This window comes from Catharus ustulatus, chromosome 7, assembly GCF_009819885.2.
Source record: "Catharus ustulatus isolate bCatUst1 chromosome 7, bCatUst1.pri.v2, whole genome shotgun sequence".
In the NCBI taxonomy this organism is placed as follows: Eukaryota; Metazoa; Chordata; class Aves; order Passeriformes; family Turdidae; genus Catharus; species Catharus ustulatus.
This window is the reverse complement of record NC_046227.1, coordinates 29383396-29397480: the sequence shown is the minus strand read 5'-3', so window position 1 is coordinate 29397480 and position 14085 is coordinate 29383396. Positions and strand designations below refer to the sequence as shown.

Sequence of the window (14085 nt, the reverse complement as noted above, 5' to 3'; positions counted from 1 at the left end):
CATTCTGTGGTATTTTCAACTTGCTTTTTGTTTTTTTTTTTTTCACTCTCTCTAACAAATTATTTTATTTGTCTACTTTGGCACTAAATAAGGCCTGTTTTTTTCCTTTTTAAGGACACTGACTTACTGATTTCTACATGAAAATTTCACCAGCATTAAGACTACTTGTTAGTATGCACAGCTACAGCAGAGGATGTTTTATTTTTTGACAGCTCCAGCTTCGTTAACGTCTCTGTAAACTGTGGAAAGAAAGCTGCCATTTTAGTACATAAGTAGGCTGTACTACAAACAGACACATTTCTGAAGCAGGAACCAATCCGCAAAATATTGCCAATTTGCATGCAATTAGAAATAAGATTGACTATCATATCTTTAATTAAATATGCTAAGTGAGTTGATCAAAAAATGGCCAAGCTGATGAAATGAAAGTATTCTTGATCTACATCTAAACATACATTTTTCAAAGGAAGTCGTAGCCTTTTATCATGCCTTCATATTCCAATAGCTGGCATTGATTTCAGCCTGTCAGCTTGCCTCTACTGTGTTGATAGGGAAACTTTGATAACATGATGAATTTTTTTTTAAATAAAGCTATTTTTTCCCCCAGAGGTACATGAATTTGGGGTCACCTTGTTGGGTTTGCCCTTGTGTATTCAATGAGTTATCCAGAATCTCTTACTTCTGCTTATTTATTTAGTTTTGTGATTTTGTCAAGGTTATCAGCTAGGTATTTTATCAGGGTCTATTTCCTCTGTGCCTCTAGCTTCTGAAAATTGAGATTTAACTTTGTCTGGCAGTTAGGACCTACTGCACAACCACTGGCAGCTCTGCAAACCTTGTCAGCTCCGCACAGGGGCTGTGGGGAAGGGAAGCTGCCTCTTTCTTGAGACAATGCTTTGACCCAGAAGAACATTCAGTGCATGACCTTGCAATCCACTGTCACTATCTGTCCTCTCCCGTTATGTGCTTTCATCCACCAACAGCTCCTTACCCACCTGCCCTGTGAAGCACTGAGGGGATATTTTCTTTCACCTTTTGCTGCACCTCCTCTCATACTGGCCAAGACTCTTTCCTTGAACCCAGGTACCAGTTTTTCTTCATCTGCTTGTCTGGCTTGGTGTGCATACATCCACCCAGTAAACAAGGGCAGTGTACTTCACAAAGGAATATGGTTTTACTTACTACAAGCCATTTTAAACCATTTATTTGACTTTTAAATTATCCTCAGCATTGAACTCTCATCTGCTTTGCAGATGGAAAGCAACTCTTACCAAACAGCCTTTGTTGTCTGGGATATCCCCAGCCCACACTCAAACCATTCTGACGTTCTTCTGACCACTTTCATTTTACATTGTCCCCAAGGCTTAGCCAAGCTCCCTGGATTTCCCAAGCAGGTGTTAATTGCTCTTCTGGATCTTTCTGAGCTGGCATTACATGGACCAACCTCCTGACCAACCTCAGGCTCTCTGAATCTGCCTGTGCACCAAGTGTGGGGGTGTGCTCTCCTCCTGCAGGGTCTCAGTTAGTCCTCACCAAAACCTTCCAAAGGATTATGCCAGTGTGAAAGGGGCTTCACAAATACCACACCAGCTGTGATGTTCTAGGAGACCAGGAGAGATGGTGCTTTCTATCAAGCTTGTTGGAAGCTATGTACAGTTTGAAAACTGCATCAGTGCTTTTAGCTGAAAATAGGCTCTAATGTTAAAAACAACTGCTACCATTCCTGAGGTGATCAATGGAGAGGCCATATCATGTGCAGCATCCCATTCTTATCAAAGTGGACCCAGGGAGAGAAGCTGAGGAGGGACCTGTCCCCTTTTGTAAAACAGTGTGATGTATCAGCATTACAAAGGTCACATTTTTCTTAATGCCTATATACAGGGCCACATTCCTTCACAGAAATTGGTCTCTTGTTGTTTGCTTTGTGTTTTAAACAAATTTCTGGCCAAATTTATGGTATGTCTCTGGGATTTCTGATGTCTCTATGCGTCCTTAAATGGATCCCCTCCAAGTTTAGCTCTTCACAGGCACCAGCTGATATGTATAGATAATTGCAAATTTCATGGTTGGAGTTATTCAGTAATAACTAGGTTTGTTAAGTTAACTTTGTGTAAGACTTAGCACTAAAGACCTTTGCCCTTCTGTTTTTAGGTGGTCAGTGCTGTCATGGAGATTGGAGATCCTTTGTCAGTGTTTGCTCGTTATTGGATAAACCAGACACACAGAGGCACCTCCTTCATACACACACTGAGCTCTCTTAAGATGACAAGGCCATGACTTTACAAAGTCTGTCCAAGTTACTGCTTTGGGGCTAAGCAGTGTTTTTGGCTCAGGATGTGTGCTATATCTAACACAGAGTGCTTGGAATAGACTCTGTTCTTTCAGTGATGGGCAGCATGGCCAGCCAGCCCCAGCCTACTGGGATAAACAGCATTCTCCTGCAAACAAGCAGTCTTTTTTTTTTTTTTTTTTAACCCCCTTGCTGCTTTTAAAAAGAGAGATATCTGAAATTTCAAATTTTTGTCTGCTTTTACCCATTTCATGCCCATTCTGTGGCAGTGGGGTACAACCACAGTGTATGGTGCAAAGGGCTGATGTAAAGTAAGAGGAAACAGACCTCTTTATAGCCTTGCAGGTGCTCAGGTACCCGTGTTGGCAAGACATTTTCCTTGAGAATCCTTTTGGGTTTAGCACCAATGCTTTGGATGTGCCATAGCAAAGAAGCTCCCCATTTTAATCTCTTGTTGTATTCTTTTTTTGTTGATTTCTTTTTTATACCAGACATTACTTCATGTACTTTTATTCTGTCTCCCCTGCTTTTCTCTGAAGATAATAATCCAAATCTTTTGTGAATTGCCACACCCTTGATCCTACTTGTTGCTCTTTGAGTCCTCTGAAGTTCCCAGTCTCTGAGATGGCTGGAGATGGCTGGACCACAGCAGTCTGCTTGAAGTTATACCACAGATCTATGTCAAGATACTGTATCTTTTTATTGTTCTTCAGCCTATTTTATCTGTTTGCTTACTTTATCTGCACACAAAAACCAAATCTGGGTGGCACCTGGGGGCAAAGGCTGTGATCTAGGTTACTTCTGAAAGCATTCATGGTATATTTGTGCAAACTGCTCCTAAAGACTTCTATTGACTCCATAACCCCATAGGCAATTCCTGTGGTTCGTGACCTTTGCTGTTAGAAAAACAGAAAAATACCTAACCTAAAGGTAAAATTTTATGCCTTACATACCTCCCAAGGGCAGAGAAACCAGCCTTCTCCACTTGTCTGTGTGATGTCCTCTTACATGTTTGAAGACCCTCATCATGTTTCCCCCTGAGCATTCTCCTTGGGAACATGTGCCTTGTTGGTCAGGTTTTCTAGACATCTTGGCATTCCTATTGACCTTTCCAGCTGAGCTGTATCTTCCCTGCCCAGGTGAACTCTCAGCTATCCTGTGCAGACTGAATGGAAGTGATTCCCTTGTGTCCCACAAGGTTTAAGCCAGGTCAGATCTAACAGCATGATGTGCACATCAGCTGATGTCCAGCTTGTGAACAACTGCACTGCCCTACTGAGCCCCCTTCTGCAATATTGCTGTCATTTAGCACAGCCACAGGTTCAGGTCTTTTCTCCATCCTTACTGAGCTGAACTCCACTCTCTTCTTCCCCATCCTCATCCAGAGGAGGATGGACATGGAGCTGGACCACCTCCTGATTGGTGCAATTTGAAAATTTACCTGTCCCCATCCTCCTGTTGAATAGTCTGGTACAAGTCCTAATTAACTCCATTCAATGCATCCTCGTGTTTTGAAAGAAAAATCAATCATCACTACATTCAAGTAGCATTTAATTTGCTTGCTTTGGCCTTATGACAGATTTCATCCAGTTCACTTCTCATTTTATGAGAAAGGCACATGAGAAAATAACTTATCAACAACTTTACCTTCTTGCCTTTCCCGGCCAAAGCCCCCCTTCTTTAGCTGTACCTTGGCTATTTGTCATCTGTAATGGATCTTAGCAGTTTGCCTTTTCTTCTAAGTTCAGAACTTCATGCAGATACAATGAACTTCGTTGGCCATTGTGTTGTCCATTCATCTGGCATTTTTGGAGGCCTCTGAGGTTTTGTTTAGTCCCCACTGGCCTGATTAACTTAATACATTTATAGCAGCCCAGTCAGTTCAACTTCTGACAGTCATGAATAGGCTCTATGTAATTTGGAGACTGATTAATAGCCTGTCTTGCTCCAATATTTCCTTATTCTGATGCAATTTTTGAGCATAGTACCAGAGAAAACCAGTAATGATTTTTATTATGTTTTTACACAAAACCCTTCCTTTTATTGCTGTGTTGAGCAATCTTAACTATATGTGTTTGTGTTTGAACTTTCAGTTGGTAAGTATCAATCTCCCATCCTTACCACTGCATCAGAGCCCGGTGTCCTACCTGCTCTGCACGTCTTGTGTCTTGCTTTTAATCAGGTCAATGTTAGACTTGTAAAGGGGGATGTGAATCTGAATTTAAAATGCTGTACTTGGCTTGCACAAACTCTCAGCGCATGCAACACGATAATGTAAACCAAGAGCATTGACACAAAGTAGGTAAGAAGCAGCTGGTTACTCATCACTGCCTAACCTCCCCACCCAGACAAGCCTTTAGCTAATGGTTCAGCTAATGCTGTCTTTCAAATTAGATCCACTATAATATTTCAAATTAAAGAACTCAGCTGCAGCGGGACAGACACATGGGAAAGATTAAGATGAATTAAGTAAAGGTGTGACATTAAATTGCAACAGTTAAAGCCCACCAAATCCCTGTGTGGATGTTCTCTTTTACAGATAAAATATCCCTCACTTCCTTTACATTTATTTCTGAAAAGCTTAATCCTAAAGTGTTCACACTGGGGTTTAAGGCCCTCTTGCTTTCCTATCTGCAGAAAATTCAACTTAAATGTCTTAGGTAGGCTGCCAATCTGAGTTAAGAGTAGATGGTTTCTGCTTTCCTTATAACTTGTGTTTTAAGGCAGAGAGACGGGCTCTTTAAGTTCTGCCTCGTGTCATTTGACAATTTGTGTTAGGCAAGTGCTACATTATCATCATTTTTGTTGCTTTTTCTGTCGATTAGACATCTCAGCATGGGACATTAAACATTTAGTCTAGAGATTTATAATGCTAATTTTGCAGGAATGCCATGTGGGACCAAGCCAGACGTATTACAGTTATCTGAAAGTCTCGTGTCTGCACAAACCCACCCTGAGTGATGCTGCCTTGCTATCTTTTTTTTTTCAGACAGGTATGTCTCTCATCAAACTTTTATTTTTTTTTCTGGGGTTTTTGTGCTGTCTCGACCTCAAGTTTTAAAGCACTCCAGGCTGCTGTAATATCGTAAAATAAATGACTGGGTCAGGTCAGACACGTTTGTGACATTAGAAACTCTCTGATATGAAGAATTCTTCAGGGCTCAGGTAGAAGTGGAACAGTGCTCTCCTGGAAAACAGTTTTAGGAACAGAAAAGATTCTGGGACTAAGGAAAAGAGCATTGACTGTAATTAATTATTTTTGTTTGCAAACATCAGATGCCCAGGTGTTCAGAGCCATTGCATGCCACCACATTTCCATGCCTTAGGAATGTCAGGACGAGCACACTGTGCCCCTCTGTAGCATCATCATTGATTCCTGATCTGCCAGCAATACAGGCTAAGGCAGACTGTGGAGGCAGGTTTATGTGGGATCATGAATTGAAAGCTTGCTATAAAAAACATTAAATAATTAAAACACAAATTCCACCAGGGATGCTGAAATGAAGAGGAACAATTTACAGACAATGTGAGTGGATGCTCAGACAATGGACTCATTACATTTCTGCATTGAATATGTGCGCTAGTTAAAGCCTTGGTGAAATACTTCAATTGAAAAAATGGATGGAAGGTGATTTTCTAGCTTTCAGTAGCAACTGTTCCCTGATTGAAATGTCAGGCATTCACCAAGGCATTTCCAAAGCACCATGCATGCTACCACTGGCACATACTGGCCACCAACCAGTGACCTTTGTGGACAAGGAGGGAAGGGAGGGGAGAAACTGAAAATAATGGGAGTGGGGTGTGGAGAACACATCTATAATCTCTGAAAGTCAGGTTACTCTCATCTTCCACCAAAGTTATTAACTTCAACTGTTTGATGATTTCACAAGTACAGAAAAGGTGGGTTTAGCACAGTTTGGGAAGATGAATTGTGTATTTCCACAACTGGGTATTTCCACACCCTAACACCTCATGCTTTCTCTTAGATTTACCTTGCAAATACCTTCTTCTGAGAACATAAATGTTTTTCAAGCAGTGCTCTCTGTATGTAAACTACTACAGACATGAACTCTTCACTGATCATCTTCAGTGTGCTTTTTCAGACTTAGTATCATTATAAAATACTCAGTAAAAATATTGATTGCTGAAGTGCAGATTGTTTTTCACATTTCCTTTGGCCTGATCCTGTAACCACAAATATCTACAAATAGACATAAATAGTTCAACAGATCTTTATTATTTTTGCTCAAAAGAAGCCAACCATATGTGTTGGAAGGAATGAGACTGTTAACTGTGAGTTGTGACATCTGCAGGGGGAAGAGAAGATGGACGTGCTGTATCATTGTTTTATGTGACAGAGGACAGAGAAGCAGCAGGGAACTTCAGCCTGGACAGAGTCAGTAGGACAGGCCACACCACTGGACCCTGTACATCACTCCAAAGGCACAGGAAAAGGGTGATGTGGGTGGGTGAAAAGAAGCTGCACTTGATGTTTGCTGATTTACCTGTCTGTGGTCTAAAATGGTTGGGCTGTAGGCCCACCCTAACAGTATTTACAAACAAACCAAAAAAATTTTGAAAATTTGGAAGTGGAATTATAAAGAGTTACAAGGATAAAGCAAGACCTGGAGAATAGAGTTAAAAATCTTGATATGCAGTCCTTAAACCTGCTAGCTAAAGTGAATAATTAGAAGCCTACATAACTGGTGGACTTTTCTCTCAAATTCCCAGACTGGATCTTTCCAAGTCAACAGCTGTTTCAGTAGAAGTAATTGGCTTGATGCATAAATTTCTGAGGTAAATCCTTCAGTTTTTCATGCAGGAGGTCAACTGTGGTGGTTCTGCTTGATTGTGTGCAGTTACTTCTGAAGCCACTTCCTGGTTAAGACCTTTTAAAACACATGTATTCTCCAGTGATTCCCCTCAGCCACTTTTTAATACATAAACTATTTGTGCTTCCTATTTTTTTTTGTTTTTTTTTTCTAGATTCATAAAGAAAAGAGAAGAAGAAAAAAGGCAGGGGGGTGAAGTGCTTTTTACTTTCTAATATTTAGTCCTCCTAAAACTGAAAGGTACTGTGCTCCATGCTGCATACACATCACCTGATAGAGGGTTTCTCATGGGTGGGCAACTTTCAGAATTCACAAGGGAGAGGCAAGACTATATTAAAGACTATTAATTATTCTACCTAGGGAAAAGCAGAGTTTTTCTGCTATTTACAGAGCAGTGTAAAGGAAAAAAATATAGGTCAAAATGCAAATGCTCCTTTAAGCATCTCAAGCTACTGAGTTTATATATTTATTTTCTATTTTGTTATGTCAAAACATTAATATTAATAAATAAACAGAACAGTATTAAATATGTGTCCAAACACCAATATGAACATGGGTGCCACAGCTGGGTGACTTGGTGAGGAACTGCCATCATTTGAAAATACATGAGGGAGAGGTCCAAGGTCTGATGTGTCCCTTCACCACCTCTACCCTGGTGTGGGGGACTGCCAGATGAACAAAGCACTCCAAGATCCACACTGAACTTGACAATTTATAGGTGCTTAATTCCTCTTAAAACAACACAAAAACCTGCACTCTAACCCAAGCTGTCATTTGAAAATTGGAACAGGTCTTGATTAAGGTCACAGAAGAATGATAAGAGAGTAATGAAGAGTAATGAACAGCACTCAAATATGCTGAGTCTTCCTTTTTTGCATTAAATACAAGGCAGTCTTTCTTCTTCGTATTACACTGTTAATTGCCAAACAGATATTTTGAAAAGCAGGTTCCAATTGATGTGTCCTTGGAGAAAGACTTGTGCTCACCCTGCAGAAAGCTTTAATTCCTCAGTGTGTTTTAAAATAAGGTTTTAGTGCTGAGCTTTCCAACTCAGACTTAATGTAATTCAAATGATTTTTTTTTTGACGGGGAAAAATGAGTAAAGTCACCAAATTAACTGTCTTTGAAGGAAAAAAAATCAAAGCTGAATAAATGCACATCTTCTCTCAGTTTCTAAAAGTCTGGTTCTGGAAATGAAAAAGTTTCCCATTTTATTCAACAAGCAGGTTAATGACACTTTTTGTATTTGTGTAAAATTGTAGAAGACTGTATGGGAGGTTTATTAACCCCTTCCTCTGTTCACAGAGATTGAGTGCTTGACACCATCACTTTGAAATGTACATACTGCACAAAGTCAGGGCAGACCTTCATCAGGGTCCTGGTGTCATTAATACTCTCTTCAGGCAATTTCTTGTACTGTAACTTGATGGCACAACCTCTGACCTGTGTGAGGATGCAGAACCTTATTAATGCACCTTGCTGAAGGAACCTGAAACCCAGCTGACTCACCAGGCAGATGTGTGTCACTTCTAACAGGACCTGAGTGAAGGGCACAAGGCTTGTCACAGAGACAGGGTGATCCTGTAGGACAGCCTGGGAATAACTAAGCCTGCACCAAAAAAGCTTTGGGCTTCTGCTGATTGAATGACTCACAGAACTAAGCCCAGTGAAGCTGGTAAATTTTACCCAACAGAGCTTATGCAGATCTTGGCTTCAATCCAGCAGAGCACTTAAGCACATGCTTAATTATACGCAAATGACACAGAGCAATTGAGGTACGCACGTGTTTAAGCGCGTTGCTGGGTGAAAGACTTTTATTTAGAGAAACGTGGAGAAGTTGTATTCAGCTGGTTTCAGGTAACCCCTGAAAGAGGTGAAGCTGAGAGGTGCAAGTGACACCGTGCCACAGCCCAGGCTGGGGGACAGCTAATCCAAGGAAGGCGTTGGGTTTTAAGATTTGGCCTCTAGCGCTCCTCCACATAGTTCACTGTGCAGGGTAATGGTGAACATCATGGTCATGGAGATTCCAGTGCAGAAAACTCATGTTGGGGCTTTCAGGTGGATTTGGAGGCCCCGAGTCCGAGGGACACCACCTGTGTAATGGCACTGGCAGTGTGCAATGGGGCCTCGCCCAGAGATGCATCAGGAGTGGGGAACCAGATGAAGTTTTAGTTCTTCACGTTGAGGGTGGCAGAGCCCTGGAACACGCTGCCCAGGGAGGTCGTGGAATCTCTCTCTCTTTGGAGACACTCCAAACCCACCTGGACGTGTTCCTGAGCCACCTGCTCCAGCTGACCCTGCCTGGGCACGGGGGTTGGACGCGATGATCTCCAGAGGTCCCTTCCAACCACAATTCCGTGATGGTTGAGCCTTCTCCCTGACACCGACCGCGGCCGCTCCGGCCTCCTCTCCTCCGGGAGGCCCTGCTGGGCCTGAGGCCGCTGGCCCGGCACCGCGGCTCGGGGGCAGCCCCCGCCAGGCCGGTGCCGAAGGGTCTCTCCCGCCCCGCCTCCGCTCGGGGCCGGGCGGGCAGCGCTCCCACGGCCGCCGCGGCCTCCTGACCCGCGCGTAACCCGGCACCGCCCGCCCCGGCAGCGGCCGCAGCCCCGGCGGGGCTCCCGGCTGCCGTCTCGCTTCCCCATCGCCGTCATCGCCATCCTCCTCCTCCCGTCCCGCCGGTCCTCCGGGCGCGTTTCCCGTGGTGCAGCGCGCGCGCGGCGCTCTGGCCGGGTGTCGCTGTCACCGCCCGCGGACGCTCGGCGGAGCAGCAGGAAGGAGCCGCCGCCGCCGCCGCCGCCGCTCCCCCCGGGCTCCCCCCGCCGCCGCCGCCGCCCCGCCGGCCCCCCCTGCCCACGCCCCGCCGCCCCCGCCATGCCCGGGGCCGCGGCACGGCCGCTCTGAGCCGCCGCCGCCGCCGCCGCGCCCCGGCCCGGCCCGGCCCGGCCGCCTTCTCCTCGCAGCTCTGCGGCCGGTAAGTGCCGGCGGGAGCGAGCCGGGGCCGGTCGGGGCCGTTCGGTGCGCGGAGGGAGGGAGGAGGAGGAGGAGGAGGACAGGGAGGGGAAGGAAGGGAAGGAAGGGAAGGGGGGGCCGCGGCGCGGCGCGTCCCGCATGGGCCGCGCTTGGCCCCGGCGCGGAGAGGCCGGCGGGGAGCGGAGGATGAAGCGGCGGCGGGCGCCCTCCGCCCGCTGCTCCCGCTGCTCCCGCTCCGTCCGCTGCCCGGCCCGGAGCCGCGGGGCCGCGCAGGCCGCGCCGGGGCGGCGGGGATGGGGCCAGCGGGGCTGCCTGACAGACGCACAAAGAGCTGACGGACGGACGGACGGACAGCGCGTCCCGCCGGCCCCGTCCTCCCGGGCCGTATCCTCCCGCTGCTCGCCTCTCCATTGTTCCCGGTGTAAGATAGGTGAAGCGTGCCGACCTGCGAACAGTCATTTCGTTTGGTTTTATTTCTGCATAACCTTCTCAGAGTCTCCTCTCAGCTGCTCGGAGGAAGCTTTTGCAAGGCACCTCTTTTCCCCAGCGTCGGGAGCTGCTAACAAGTGCCAGGCTGGAAGTGGCTTGGGAGAGCAGGGGGGACCAGTAGGAGTTGAAGAGAAATTAGTTGGGCTTCAAACACTTTCACTCATCAGCATCATTCCTCCCCCGATTCCTGCCAAACCTCAGCTGGGGTGAGTGCAGCAACGTCTGCATTAAGCTGGCTCATGGAAAGGGAAGACATTTATGTTGCAGACATAAATCATCTCTCTGATCGCTTTGTTTTTGTAAACTGTTTAGGGCAGCTGTGAGAGATTTTGCGGAATGATTAAAAAAAGAGTAGATATGTGGAATCCAGTGATCACAACTTTGGTCTTGCTTTGAAAGTCTGCTTGGAGCATGACCTATCTCTGTCTGCATACACGTGACAGTCTGGTCCAAGAAGTTGTAGATGGAAGAGATGTCTCAGTCCTGATGAGCAGCATCTTTGCACTGGACAGGACAAATGACAGAGGACTGTGTTTTTTCTTTTGAATAGGGTCTCAGTTGCTTTGTTTATTTCTGTATTTACTTGTAAGTGTCAGTAGTACTTTACAAGCTTGCTAGGAGCGTATCTAGGAGTGTATACCTGGGCCCACTCATCATGCTTCAACATTTTGGAGTGCCCAACTGTAATTTTGTTGTTGTAAGTGGTATAAGTTTTGTAGCCATTCTCCATGAGTTTGATGAAGGGAAGAAGTAGAAAACCAGTACTACCCTGCATCAATTTTTGCAGATGTTCTTATCCTGTTCTCCAAATCAGTCCAGATAAACCAGTGGTCAGATTGAGACTTGAAATCTATGCTGCTGTGTGAAAAGTTTGCATACCTTCAGGCAATGTTGGTTTTTCAGTGTTCACTTGCAGTGTTTGGGTTTGTGCATTGTCCAGTGACAGCTGTCATCTGCAGGAGTTGTGGCTGCGCCGGAAGCTCTGGAGCATGTGAGGCCTGCTTTCCTGTGGAACTCCTGGGATCTGCAGGCTCTTGGTACAGGGTACAGACACATTCACAGCACAGACCAGCAAAGCCTGCTCTTGTTGCACTAATTTAGGAAAGCAGAATTCATTTTCAGTTGCAGTTTCCTGAAAACTGTTATGGCCTTTCATCTTGAATACGCCACTGAATGTATGTGTGTGTTCAGTTTCCAAAAGTGTTTTCTTTGTAGTTTTGTCCGGATGTCTGCATGCTCCTCTTCCCCAAGTATACCTGTACTTAGTCAGTGAGCTGATATAAATGAAGAAAGCTGAAAAAGATGAGGATGATCCCTTGCATTTAGACTGCTGTGTGCACGTGTCCTTCCTTCTGTCTTCACTCCTCAGGCTGAGACCTGAGAGAACAGATGTGTGTGTAATCTATGCTTCTGCTACTGTCTGTCTTGTCCATGTGTGTTTCATGTCTTCTGTATTGCAAACATACTCTGTTTGTGGAAAAATCCCTAATATAATGGTTCATGAAATCAAACTGTTAAGTGGGTAAGTAGCTACTTGAAGAACCACAATGATTGAAAAAATGGGAGAAGAATTATTCAGAATGTGAAAAGTTATTGCAGGCTGAATTGTTCACCTGAAGGAATATATACTTTGGGAATATTGCTATGTAGTTTTTCTTAAGGTGATTTTCGCTCTGAGTTGAGTATCTACAAGTTTGTATGAGGATTTGAAGCACTGTGGAGCGTGGGGGTGTTCTAAAGACAATTGGTGCAAAACCACTGAGGTTGGAAGTTCATACTTCCATCTGAGAATTTCTGTGTACCAGTAATATTAGAGTTGAACCATGAGAATGCTAAGAATATATTACTCTAGTGAAATGTGGTGATGCTTCATCTTAAAGAGTTTAGCTCACTTCCAGATAAGCTCTTTGCATCACAGGTTCAGTAATACAGATTTGCAAATGATGGAACTCAGGGTAGCTGTTGTTAGTGTATGGATTTAGGTTAAACATTTAAAAATGGACTAATGAGGAGGAAGCGTTCGTTGTATTCTAGTAATTTGAGGAGAAACATGGTGAGTTTGGGTTTGGTTTTGTGTCTGCTGCAAGACATTTGTGATTGATTTTTGACTGGAATCTCTGTGGTGTCTTCCTGCAGCGAGGGCTGCTGTGTGGGCTCTTACAAATGGAGACCTGTCTGGATGGAGCAGCTTGATGGAGTGGGCCTTAATCTATCAAAACCCCTCTAAGTGTTTAGCATAATATGGGATTAAGTTTGATTTAATTATGGCTCTAATATAAAATACATTTTTCTCTGTGAAGTAATGGAAGTTAAATAAGAAATAGTAACTCTGGAGTAATGTCTTTCATAAATGAAGATACTGCTGTTACCCTAAATATGGAATGAAGCATCCAGCTTTCTTATCCAAACTTGGCATGTCTTGTATGTTGAATGAATGGCACAAGCATTGAAGAGTAAACACCAATGGAAATATTTTTTACTCTGAAGGCTCTTAAATGGATCTAACAGAGAAATTTTTGTAGGTATTATTTAAGATAAGTACTTCCTCTGCTTTTGCCTGGCATTTTAATGATAGCTGCCTTTCAAACCAGCATCATTTATGATGAAATAGATTCAAGCAGTCTCATCTGCATAACTGGGTGTTTGAAGACAAAAGTGGTCCCACAAAGGCTCCATGGATGTAACTAGACAGGGGTGTCTGCTTCTGTCAGGTTGCAGGGCTTATTGTAAAGGGTCAGTACTGTGATTGAGTTCCACTTTAATTTGTTTAGGGTTTTTTGAAAGAAATACTTTTGGGAAAATTATATTTCCTGGAGTACTGAGATTCTTGATTTTTTTTTCTTTCGTATTTTCTGTTCTGTAAATTGGTATCTGTGCAGAAACCCTTGTACTAGTACTGAATAAATGTACAAATTTTAACAGCTGAGACATAACTATTGACAGGACATGTCAGCAAACCACAGCCATTGGCTATAATGTGTAGTTATATGTCAAGCACAAATTTCTGTCTAACAAAGGAAAATCCATTCAGATTTTCATGAGATTTGTTTTCATTTACACAAATGCTGTTAGTTACTTTATTTCAGTACTTTCCAGTGAAGTTAAATACACAACCCCATCTGTTTAGCTCATTAGCTGGTACTCTATATACATTTTAAATATACATTTTTTTATCTGCATAGAACAGAATGTTTTATACATCAGCAGTAATTCCATAAACTATATGAGTGATAAAATTTAAACTATTTAACTTACAAATTATTGTACAAATTAAAATACAATAACATATGTGAGTATTCAATATTATATGAGATTAAATTATCTTCTCCTGACTCCATGTAGAGATGTTTTTTGTGTATCATTCAGCATGTTGGATAAAATACTTGGAAAAAATCTGTATGTTCTCACAAAACTTGATTGTAAGTGTGTTCCAAGGGGAAATTCACTGTCTTTTAGAAAGACTGTTTAATCCACAACATGCAGAAGGGTTAGAATCTCTTGATA

General features: G+C 43.7%; 1 protein-coding gene across 3 annotated transcripts in view; it reads left to right on the top strand.

Annotated features, from left to right (window-relative positions):
- The first annotated feature begins 10035 nt into the window (after positions 1 to 10035).
- Positions 10036 to 14085, top strand: part of ZNF148 (zinc finger protein 148) — a 36203-nt gene continuing 32153 nt past the window's right edge. For 2 of the 3 annotated variants that reach the window (XM_033064795.1, XM_033064793.1), the window contains exon 1: positions 10036 to 10093. The gene's annotated coding sequence lies outside the window, so the exon portion shown is untranslated. Of the gene's footprint in view, positions 10094 to 10630; positions 10788 to 14085 lie in introns of those variants that run through there. The other variant, XM_033064794.1, reaches the window with a different exon arrangement.